The sequence below is a fragment of the Bombina bombina genome, chromosome 3 (assembly GCF_027579735.1).
Source record: "Bombina bombina isolate aBomBom1 chromosome 3, aBomBom1.pri, whole genome shotgun sequence".
Classification (NCBI taxonomy): Eukaryota; Metazoa; Chordata; class Amphibia; order Anura; family Bombinatoridae; genus Bombina; species Bombina bombina.
Window position 1 is genome coordinate 621,999,422 of NC_069501.1, and position 12,725 is coordinate 622,012,146.

The window sequence follows — 12,725 nt, forward strand, 5'->3', positions numbered from 1 at the left end:
AAAAAATAGTGCCCAAAACATTTTTTCACCCAGTACCTCAGAAAATGAAACAATTTTACATGCCAGCAAAAAACGTTTAACATTAATAAATTGAGTGTTATTAAAAAGCCTGTTGCTAGTCCCTGCAAATTAGGCTAAAGTTTTATGCATACAGTATAATTCCAGTGAAGTGCCATTCCCCAGAATACTGAAGTGTAAAATATACATACATGACAGCCTGATACCAGTTGCTGCTACTGCATTTAAGGCTGAGTTTACATTATATCGGTATGGCAGAATTTTCTCATCAATTCCATTGTCAGAAAATAATAAGCTGCTACATACCTCTTTGCAGATTAATCTGCCCGCTGTCCCCTGATCTGAAGTTTACCTCTCCTCAGATGGCCGAGAAACAGCAATATGATCTTAACTACTCCGGCTAAAATCATAGAAAAACTCAGGTAGATTCTTCTTCAAATTCTACCAGAGAAGGAATAACACACTCCGGTGCTATTATAAAATAACAAACTTTTGATTGAAGGTATGAAACTAAGTATAATCACCACAGTCCTCTCACACATCCTATCTATTCGTTGGGTGCAAGAGAATGACTGGTAATGGCAGTTAGGGGAGGAGCTATATAGCAGCTCTGCTGGGTGAATCCTCTTGCACTTCCTGTTGGGGAGGAGTTAATATCCCATAAGTAATGGATGATCCGTGGACTGGATACACTTAACAAGAGAAATTAATTAACTCTTATTAAATAAATTATTCCTATTTAAAGCTAAATACTTACCTGTAAAATAAATCCTAATATAGCTACAATATAAATTATAATTATATTATAGCTATTTTAGGATTTATATTTATTTTACAGGTAACTTTGTATTTATTTTAACCAGGTACAATAGCTATTAAATAGTTAAGAACTATTTAATAGCTAAAATAATTACAAATTTACCTGTAAAAGAAATCCTAACCTAAGTTACAATTAAACCTAACACTACACTATCAATAAATTAATTAAATAAACTACCTACAATTATCTACAATTAACCTAACACTACACTATCAATAAATTAATTAAATACAATTGCTACAAATAAATACAATTAAATAAACTAGCTAAAGTACAAAAAATAAAAAAGAACTAAGTTACAAAAAATAAAAAAATATTTACAAACATAAGAAAAATATTACAACAATTTTAAACTAATTACACCTACTCTAAGCCCCCTAATAAAATAACAAAGCCCCCCAAAATAAAAAAATGCCCTACCCTATTCTAAATTACTAAAGTTCAAAGCTCTTTTACCTTACCAGCCCTGAACAGGGCCCTTTGCGGGGCATGCCCCAAAGAATTCAGCTCTTTTGCCTGTAAAAAAAAACACATACAATACCCAAGCCCCCCAACATTACAACCCAACACCCACATACCCCTAATCTAACCCAAACCCCCCTTAAATAAACCTAACACTAAGCCCCTGAAGATCATCCTACCTTGTCTTCACCTCACCGGGTATCACACCGATCCGTCCTGAAGAGCTCCTCTGATGTCCTGATCCAAGCCCAAGCGGGGGGCTGAAGAGGTCCATGATCCGGCTGAAGTCTTCATCCAAGCGGGGCAGAAGAGGTCTTCCATCCGATTGAAGTCTTCATCCAAGCGGCATCCATCCGGAGCGAAGCGGCAGCATCCTGAAGACCTCCACCGCGGAACATCCATCCTGGCCGACGACTGAACGACGAATGACGGTTCCTTTAAATGACGTCATCCAAGATGGCGTCCCTCGAATTCCGATTGGCTGATAGGATTCTATCAGCCAATCGGAATTCGAGGGACGCCATCTTGGATGACGTCATTTAAAGGAACCGTCATTCGTCGTTCAGTCGTCGGCCAGGATGGATGTTCCGCGGTGGAGGTCTTCAGGATGCTGCCGCTTCGCTCCGGATGGATGCCGCTTGGATGAAGACTTCAATCGGATGGAAGACCTCTTCTGCCCCGCTTGGATGAAGACTTCAGCCGGATCATGGACCTCTTCAGCCCCCCGCTTGGGCTTGGATCAGGACATCGGAGGAGCTCTTCTGGACGGATCGGTGTGATACCCGGTGAGGTGAAGACAAGGTAGGATGATCTTCAGGGGCTTAGTGTTAGGTTTATTTAAGGGGGGTTTGGGTTAGATTAGGGGTATGTGGGTGGTGGGTTGTAATGTTGGGGGGCTTGGGTATTGTATGTTTTTTTTTACAGGCAAAAGAGCTGTATTTCTTGGGGCATGCCCCGCAAAGGGCCCTGTTCAGGGCTGGTAAGGTAAAAGAGCTTTGAACTTTAGTAATTTAGAATAGGGTAGGGCATTTTTTTATTTTGGGGGGCTTTGTTATTTTATTAGGGGGCTTAGAGTAGGTGTAATTAGTTTAAAAATGTTGTAATATTTTTCTTATGTTTGTAAATATTTTTTTATTTTTTGTAACTTAGTTCTTTTTTATTTTTTGTACTTTAGCTAGTTTATTTAATTGCATTTATTTGTAGCAATTGTATTTAATTAATTTATTGATAGTGTAGTGTTAGGTTAATTGTAGGTAATTGTAGGTAGTTTATTTAATTAATTTATTGATAGTCTAGTATTAGGTTTAATTGTAACTTAGGTTAGGATTTCTTTTACAGGTAAATTTGTAATTATTTTAACTATTTTAGCTATTAAATAGTTCTTAACTATTTAATAGCTATTGTACCTGGTTAAAATAAATACAAAGTTACCTGTAAAATAAATATAAATCCTAAAATAGCTATAATATAATTATAATTTATATTGTAGCTATATTAGGATTTATTTTACAGGTAAGTATTTAGCTTTAAATAGGAATAATTTATTTAATAAGAGTTAATTAATTTCATTAGATTTAAATTATATTTAATTTAGGGGGGTGTTAGTGTTAGGGTTAGACTTAGCTTTAGGGGTTAATACATTTATTAGAATAGCGGTGAGCTCCAGTCGGCAGATTAGGGGTTAATGTTTGAAGTTAGGTGTCGGCGATGTTAGGGAGGGCAGATTAGGGGCTAATACTATTTATGATAGGGTTAGTGAGGTGGATTAGGGGTTAATAACTTTATTATAGTAGCGGTCCGGTCGGCAGATTAGGGGTTAATAAGTGTAGGCAGGTGGAGGCGACGTTGTGGGGGGCAGATTAGGGGTTAATAAATATAATATAGGGGTCGGCGATGTTAGGGCAGCCGATTAGGGGTACATAAGGATAATGTAAGTAGCGGCGGTTACGGAGCGGCAGATTAGGGGTTAATAATAATATGCAGGGGTCAGCGATAGCGGGGGCGGCAGATTAGGGGTTAATAAGTGTAAGGTTAGGGGTGTTTAGACTCGGGGTACATGTTAGAGTGTTAAGTGCAGACGTAGGAAGGGTTACCGCATAGCAAACAATTGGGCTGCGTTAGGAGCTTTTTTTTTCAGCTCAAACAGCCCCATTGTTTCCTATGGGGTAATCGTGCACGAGCACGTTTTTGAGGCTGGCCGCGTCCGTAAGCAACTCTGGTATCGAGAGTTGAAGCTGCGTTAAAAATGCTCTACGCTCCTTTTTTTGGAGCCTAACGCAGCCTTTATGTGGTCTCTCAATATCAGAGTTATTTTTATGGTGCGGCCAGAAAAAAGCCGGCGTTAGTTTTTCGGGTCGTTACCGACAAAACTCCAAATCTAGCCGTAAATCTTTATTATAAATTTATCATGATTACAAAAACATAATTTATGTAAGAACTTAACTGATAAATTCATTTCTTCCATATTGGCAAGAGTCCATGAGCTAGTGACGTATGGGATATACAATCCTACCAGGAGGGGAAAAGTTTCCCAAAACTCAAAATTCCTATAAATACACCCCTCACCACACCCAAAATTCAGTTTAACAAATAGCCAAGTAGTGGGGTGATAAAGAAAGGAGTAAAAAGCATCAACAAAGGAATTTGGAAATAATTGTGCTTTATACAAAAAATCAAAACCACCATAAAAAGGGTGGGTCTCATGGACTCTTGCCAATATGAAAGAAATGAATTTATCAGGTAAGTTCTTACATAAATTATGTTTTATTTCATGTAATTGGCAATAGTCTATAAGCTAGTGACGTATGGGATAGTAATACCCAAGATGTGGAACTCCACAGAAGAGTCACTACAGAGGGAGGGATAAAATAATAACAGCCATTTTCGGCTGAACAAAATTAATCCACAAACCAAAATATAAGTTTATTCTCATAATGAAAAAAGAAAAAACTTAAACATAAGCAGAGGAATTAAACTGAAACAGCTGCCTGAAGAACTTTTCTACCAAAAACTGCTTCCGAGGAAGCAAATACATCAAAACGGTAGAATTTAGTAAATGTATGTAAAGAAGACCAAGATGCTGCTTTGCAAATCTGATCAACTGAAGCTTCATTCTTAAAAGCCCACAAAGTGGAGACCGGTCTAGTAGAATGAGCTGAGGCGGGGCCTGACCCGACTCCAAATTAGCATGATGAATTAAAAGCTTTAACCAAGATGCCAAGGAAATGGCAGAAGCCTTCTGACCTTTCCTAGAACCAGAAAAGATAACAAATAGACTAGAAGTCTTCCTGAAATCTTTAGTAGCTTCAACATAATATTTCAAAGCTCTAATCTTACCACATCTAAAGAATGTAAGGATCTCTCCAAAGAATTCTTAGGATTAGGACACAAAGAAGGGATAACAATTTCTCTATTAATGTTGTTAGAATTCACAACCTTAGTTAGAAATTTAAATGAAGTCCGCAAACCTGCCTTATCCTGATGGAAAGTTAAAAGTAATTTAATGTCCAAAGAATGCATAGGACATAGGAGCCTGTAAAGCCTTCAAAACCACATTAAGACTCCAAGGAGGAGAGATTGATTTAATGACAGGCTTGATACGGACCAAAGCCTGTACAAAACAGTGAATATCAGGAAGCTTAGCAATCTTTCTGTGAAATAAAACAGAAAGAGCAGAGATTTTTCCCTTCAAGGAACTGGAAAAACCTCTGGAGTAACCACAGGAGGTTTATAAACAGAATTTAAACTTTTACTAGTTTTAATATCAAGAGGATTAGTTTCCTCAATATCCAATGTAATCAACACCTCTTTTAACAAGGAACAAATATAGTCTATTTTAAATAAATATGTAGATTTGCCAGTGTCAATATCTGAGGAAGGATCTTCTAAATCAGATAGATCCTCATCAGAGTTGGATAATTCAGTATGTTGTCAGTCATTTGAAATTTCATCAACTTTATAAGAAGTTTTAAAAGACCTTTTACATTTATTAGAAGGCGGGATGGCAGACAAAGCCTTCTGAATCACATCAGCAATAATATATTTTATATTCACAGGTGTATCATGTACATTAGATGTTGAAGGAACAACAGGCATTGTACTATTACTGATGGACACATTCTCTGCATGTAAAATGTTATTATGACAACTATTACATACCACAGCTGGAGATATAATCTCCACAAATTTACAAGAACGACACTTAGCTTTGGTAGAACTGTTATCAGGCAGCAGGTTTCCAACAGTGGTTTTTGAGACAGAATCAGATTGGGACATCTTGCAAAATGTAAGAGAAAAACAACATATAAAGCAAAATGATCAATTTCCTTATAGGGCAGTTTCAGGAATGGTAAAAAATGCAAATATCATAGCCCTCTGACGTAGAAAAAGGCAAGAGGCATATAGGAATGGGGTCTTAAATAATGAAATTGTTTGGCGCCAAGTATGACGCACAATGCAAACTGAAGTTTTTTTGGCGCTAACAACATCCGGAAATGACACACTGGCGTCATTGTAGGCGCAACCTTGTGTAAGGAACTTGGTGTCAACTAAGACGCCGGACAAGATAAATTTGCATCATCAGACGTACCTTCACGCAAAAATAATTCTTGCGCCAAGAATGACGCAATAAACTTTGGCATTTTGTGCCCTTGCGAGCCTAATTTTGCCCGCGAAATTTAATGAAAAAAAAAAACAGTAAATTAAGAAAAGACTATGCCCAGGTAAGAATTTTTTTTTCCTAAATATGTTTTTTTTCCCAAATATGAAACTGATAGTCTGCAAAAGGAAATATACATAAACCTGTCTCATGACAAATATAAGTACAAAACATATATTTAGAACTTTATATTAATGCATAAAGTGCCAAACCATAGCTAAGAGTGTCTTAAGTAATGAAAACATACTTACCGAAAGACATCCATCCACATATAGCAGATAGCCAAACCAGTACTGAAACAGTTATCAGTAGAGGTAATGGAATATGAGAGTATATCGTCGATCTGAATAAGGGAGGTAGGAGATTAATCTCTACGACCGAGAACCTATGAAATAGATCTCCCACAAGGAAAACCATTGCATTCAATAGGTGATTCTCCCTTCACATCCCTCTGACATTCACTGTACTCTGAGAGGAATCGGGCTTCAAAATGCTGAGAAGCGCATATCAAAGTAGAATCTAAGCACAAACTTACTTCACCACCTCCATAGGAGGCAAAGTTTGTAAAACTGAATTGTCGGTGTGGTAATGGGTGTATTTATAGGCATTTTGAGGTTTGGGAAACTTTGCCCCTCCTGGTAGGATTGTATATCCCCATACGTCACTAGCTCATGGACTCTTGCCAATTACATGAAAGAAATATCTCTTTACAATATAAAACCATCATCAAAAATGTCTTCAGCAATTTCTTGACATCCTAATGCCTAAATATATAGAGGCTTGAGTGGTTGGATTTGTCTATACTATTATGGATCAATTAGTGATAACATAGCCCAGACTGAATTGACAATAGCCTTTCTTGTATTTTAAAAAGTCGAAGCCAACTGTTTTGACTAGATTATCCTGTCCTCCACTCTTAATTATTTTTTTTTTTAATGGCCTTCCCCTATCTCTTTCTTCCACTCCTTAAGTTTTATACGTGGATAATATTAATTTGTTCTATTCAAACTTTAAATTCATCTCCTTGATAACAGATAAGATCTTTCCAAATCTTACTCAGGAAGTCAATCTTTTTACACCCTAATATATAATCATAGGCGGCCAAAATTGCAAAATTTATTAAAAGTTTTTTTGCTTCCGATACTGATGGGATCTTTTTTTTTTTTTTAAATAAATTTTTTATTGAAGTTGTGAGAGTGACAAACAGACGAAAAAAAACATAATTTATGCTTACTTGATAAATTTATTTCTCTTGTGGTGTATCCAGTCCACGGATCATCCATTACTTGTGGGATATTCTCCTTCCCAACAGGAAGTTGCAAGAGGATCACCCACAGCAGAGCTGCTATATAGCTCCTCCCCTAACTGCCATATCCAGTCATTCGACCAAAACTAGCCGAGAAAGGAGAAACCATAGGGTGCAGTGGTGACTGTAGTTTAAAATTTAGACCTGCCTTAAAAGGACAGGGCGGGCCGTGGACTGGATACACCACAAGAGAAATAAATTTATCAGGTAAGCATAAATTATGTTTTCTCTTGTTAGGTGTATCCAGTCCACGGAGCATCCATTACTTGTGGGATACCAATACCAAAGCTAAAGTACACGGATGAAGGGAGGGACAAGGCAGGTACTTAAACGGAAGGGACCACTGCCTGTAGAACCTTTCTCCCAAAAATAGCCTCCGAAGAAGCAAAAGTATCAAATTTGTAAAATTTTGAAAAGGTATGAAGCGAAGACCAAGTCGCCGCTTTGCAAATCTGTTCAACAGAAGCCTCATTTTTAAAGGCCCAGGTGGAAGCCACAGCTCTAGTAGAATGAGCTGTAATCCTTTCAGGGGGCTGCTGTCCAGCAGTCTCATAGGCTAAGCGTATTACGCTCCGAAGCCAAAAAGAAAGAGAGGTTGCCGAAGCCTTTTGACCTCTCCTCTGTCCAGAGTAAACAACAAACAGGGAAGATGTTTGACGAAAATCTTTAGTCGCTTGTAAGTAAAACTTTAAAGCACGGACTATGTCCAAATTATGTAAAAGACGTTCCTTCTTTGAAGAAGGATTAGGACACAATGATGGAACAACAATCTCTTGATTGATATTCTTGTTGGAAACTACCTTAGGTAAAAACCCAGGTTTTGTACGCAGAACTACTTTATCTGTATGGAAAATCAGATAAGGAGAATCACATTGTAAAGCTGATAACTCAGAGACTCTACGAGCCGAGGAAATAGCCATCAAAAACAGAACTTTCCAAGATAAAAGTTTGATATCAATGGAATGAAGGGGTTCAAACGGAACTCCTTGAAGAACCTTAAGAACCAAGTTTAAGCTCCATGGAGGAGCAACAGGTTTAAACACAGGCTTAATTCTAACCAAAGCCTGCCAGACGCTTTTGCAAAAGGATAGACAGAGCAGAAATCTGTCCCTTTAAAGAACTAGCTGATAATCCTTTATCCAAACCCTCTTGGAGAAAGGACAATATCCTAGGAATCCTAACCTTACTCCATGAGTAATTCTTGGATTCACACCAATGAAGATATTTGCGCCATATCTTATGGTAGATTTTCCTGGTTACAGGCTTTCGTGCCTGTATTAAGGTATCAATGACTGACTCGGAGAAGCCACGCCTTGATAAAAGGCAGTCAGTCTCAGAGAAATTAGATTTGGATGATTGAAAGGACCTTGTAGTAGAAGGTCTTGTCTCAGAGGCAGAGGCCAAGGTGGAAAGGATGACATGTCCACCAGGTCTGCATACCAGGTCCTGCGTGGCCACGCAGGCGCGATCAAGATCACCGATGCTCTCTCCTGTTTGATTTTGGCAATCAGTCGAGGGAGCAGAGGAAACGGTGGAAACACATAAGCCAGGTTGAAGAACCACGGTGCTGCTAGAGCATCTATCAGCGTCGCTTCTGGGTCCCTGGACCTGGATCCGTAACAAGGAAGCTTGGCGTTCTGGCGAGACGCCATGAGATCCAATTCTGGTGTGCCCCAACGATGAACGAATTGAGCAAACACCTCCGGATGGAGTTCCCACTCCCCCGGATGAAAAGTCTGACGACTTAGAAAATCCGCCTCCCAGTTCTCTACACCTGGGATATGGATCGCTGATAGATGGCAAGAGAGAGTCTCTGCCCAGCGAATTATCTTGGAGACTTCTAACATCGCTAGGGAGCTCCTGGTCCCCCCTCGATGGTTGATGTATGCCACAGTCGTGATGTTGTCCGACTGAAATCTGAAGAACCTCAGGGTTGCTAACTGAGGCCAAGCTAGAATATTGCTCTTAACTCCAGAATATTTATTGGGAGGAGTTTCTCCTCCTGAGTCCACGATACCTGAGCCTTCAGGGAATTCCAGACTGCACCCCAACCTAGAAGGCTGGCATCTGTTGTTACAATTGTCCAATCTGGCCTGCGAAAGGTCATACCTTTGGACAGATGGACCCGAGATAGCCACCAGAGAAGAGAATCTCTGGTCTCTTGATCCAGATTTAGCAGAGGGGACAAATCTGTGTAATCCCCATTCCACTGACTAAGCATGCATAATTGCAGCGGTCTGAGATGTAGGCGCGCAAATGGCACTATGTCCATCGCCGCTACCATTAAGCCGATCACTTCCATGCACTGAGCCACCGAAGGGCGCGGAATGTAGTGAAGAACACGGCAGGAATTTAGAAGCTTTGATAACCTGGACTCCGTCAGGTAAATTTTCATTTCTACAGAATCTATCAGAGTTCCTAGGAAGGAAACCCTTGTGAGGGGTGATAGAGAACTCATTCCCTCGTTCACTTTCCACCCATGTGACCTCAGAAATGCCAACACTATGTCCGTATGAGATTTGGCAATTTAGAAGTTTGACGCCTGTATCAGGATGTCGTCTAGATAAGGGGCCACTGCTATGCCCCGTGGTCTTAGGACAGCCAGAAGAGACCCCAGAACCTTTGTAAAAATTCTTGGGACTGTAGCTAACCCGAAGGGAAGAGCCACAAACTGGTAATGCCTGTCTAGAAAGGCAAACCTTAGGAACCGATGATGATCTTTGTGAATCGGTATGTGAAGGTAAGCATCCTTGAAATCCACTGTGGTCATGTACTGACCCTCCTGGATCATAGGTAGGATTGTCCGAATAGTTTCCATTTTGAACGATGGAACTCTGAGGAATTTGTTTAAGATCTTTAGATCCAAAATTGGTCTGAAGGTTCCCTCTTTTTTGGGAACCACAAACAGATTTGAATAAAATCCCTGTCCTTGTTCCATCTGTGGAACTGGATGGATCACTCCCATTATTAGGAGGTCTTGCACACAGCGTAAGAATGCCTCTTTCTTTATCTGGTTTACAGATAATCTCGAAAGGTGAAATCTCCCTTGTGTGGGGGGGAAGCTTTGAAGTCCAGAAGATATCCCTGAGATATGATCTCCAACGCCCAGGGATCCTGAACATCTCTTGCCCACGCCTGGGCGAAGAGAGAAAGGCTGCCCCCTACTAGATCCGTTGCCGGATAGGGGGCCGTTCCTTCATGCTGTCTTAGAGGCAGCAGCAGGCTTTCTGGCCTGCTTGCCTTTGCTCCAGGCCTGGTTAGATTTACAGGCCGGCTTGGATTGCGCAAAAGTTCCCTCTTGTTTTGTAGCAGAGGAAGTTGATGCTGCACCTGCCTTGAAGTTTCGAAAGGCACGAAAATTAGACTGTTTGGCCCTTGATTTGGCCCTGTCCTGAGGAAGGGTATGACCCTTACCTCCAGTAATGTCAGCAATAATTTCCCTCAAACCAGGCCCGAATAGGGTCTGCCCCTTGAAGGGAATGTTAAGTAATTTAGACTTTGAAGTCACGTCAGCTGACCAAGATTTAAGCCATTGCGCCCTACGCGCCTGGATGGCGAATCCAGAATTCTTAGCCGTTAGTTTAGTCAAATGAACAATGGCATCAGAAACAAAAGAATTAGCTAGCTTAAGTGTTCTAAGCTTGTCAAGTATTTCAGTCAATGGAGTAGCTGTCTTAAAGGCCTCTTCCAGAGACTCAAACCAGAACGCCACAGCAGCAGTGACAGGAGCAATGCATGCAAGGGGCGGCAGGATAAAACCTTGTTGAATAAACATTTTCTTAAGGTAACCTTCTAATTTTTTATCCATTGGATCTGAAGAAGCACAACTGTCCTCGACAGGGATAGTGGTACGCTTTGCTAAAGTAGAAACTGCTCCCTCCACCTTAGGGACCGTCTGCCATAAGTCCCGTGTGGTGGCGTCTATTGGAAACATTTTTCTAAAAATAGGAGGGGGGGGGGGGGGAGAAACGGCACACCGGGTCTGTCCCACTCCTTAGTAATAATTTCTGTAAACTTTTTAGGTATTGGAAAAACGTCAGTACACACCGGCACCGCGTAGTATTTATCCAGTCTACACAATTTCTCTGGCACTGCAATTGTGTCACAGTCATTCAGAGCAGCTAAAACCTCTCCAAGCAACACCCGGAGGTTCTCAAACTTAAATTTAAAAGTAGACATATCTGAATCAGGTTTCCCCGAGTCAGAGACGTCACCCACAGACTGAAGCTCTTCCTCAGCTTCTGCATATTGTGACGCAGTATCAGACATGGGCCTTAAAACATCTGCGCGCTCTGTATTACGTCTAACCCCAGAGCTATTGCGCTTTCCGCTGAATTCAGGCAGTCTGGCTAATACCGCTGACAGGGTATTATCCATGATTGCCGCCATGTCCTGCAAAGTAATTGCTATGTGCGTCTTTGATGTACTTGGCGCCATTTTAGCGTGAGTCCCTTGAGCGGGAGTCAAAGGGTCCGACACGTGGGGAGAGTTAGTCGGCATAACTTCCCCCTCTTCAGAATCCTCTGGTGATAATTCTTTTAAAGATAACAGCTGATCTTTATTGTTTAAAGTGAAATCAATACATTTAGTACACATTCTCCTATGGGGTTCCACCATGGCTTTAAAACATAATGAACAAGGAGTTTCCTCTATGTCAGACATGTTTATACAGACTAGCAATGAGACTAGCAAGCTTGGAAAACACTTTAAATCAAGTTAACAAGCAATATAAAAAAAACGTTACTGTGCCTTTAAGAGAAACAAATTTTGCCAAAATTTGAAATAACAGTGAAAAAAGGCAGTTAAACTAACGAAATTTTTACAGTGTATGTAACAAGTTAGCAGAGCATTGCACCCACTTGCAAATGGATGATTAACCCCTTAATACAAAAAACAGATTAACAAAACGAAAAATATGTTTTTTAAACAGTCATAACTGCCACAGCTCCTACTTTTGAAGCCTTTTGAGCCCTTCAGAGATGTCCTATAGCATGCAGGGGACTGCTGAGGGAAGCTGAATGTCACAGTTTGTAATTTTAACTGCACCAACTGTAACTTTTATACTATAACAGTGGAAAGCCTCAGGAAACTGTTTCTAGGCAAAAAACAGAATTTATGCTTACCTGATAAATTACTTTCTCCGACGGTGTGTCCGGTCCACGGTGTCATCCTTACTTGTGGGGGATATCTCTTCCCCAACAGGAAATGGCAAAGAGTCCCAGCAAAGCTGGCCATATAGTCCCTCCTAGGCTCCGCCCACCCCAGTCATTCGACCGACGGACAGGAGGAAATATATATAGGAGAAACCATATGGTACCGTGGTGACTGTAGTTAGAGAAAATAATTCATCAGACCTGATTAAAAAACCAGGGCGGGCCGTGGACCGGACACACCGTTGGAGAAAGTAATTTATCAGGTAAGCATAAATTCTGTTTTCTCCAACATTGGTGTGTCCGGTCCAC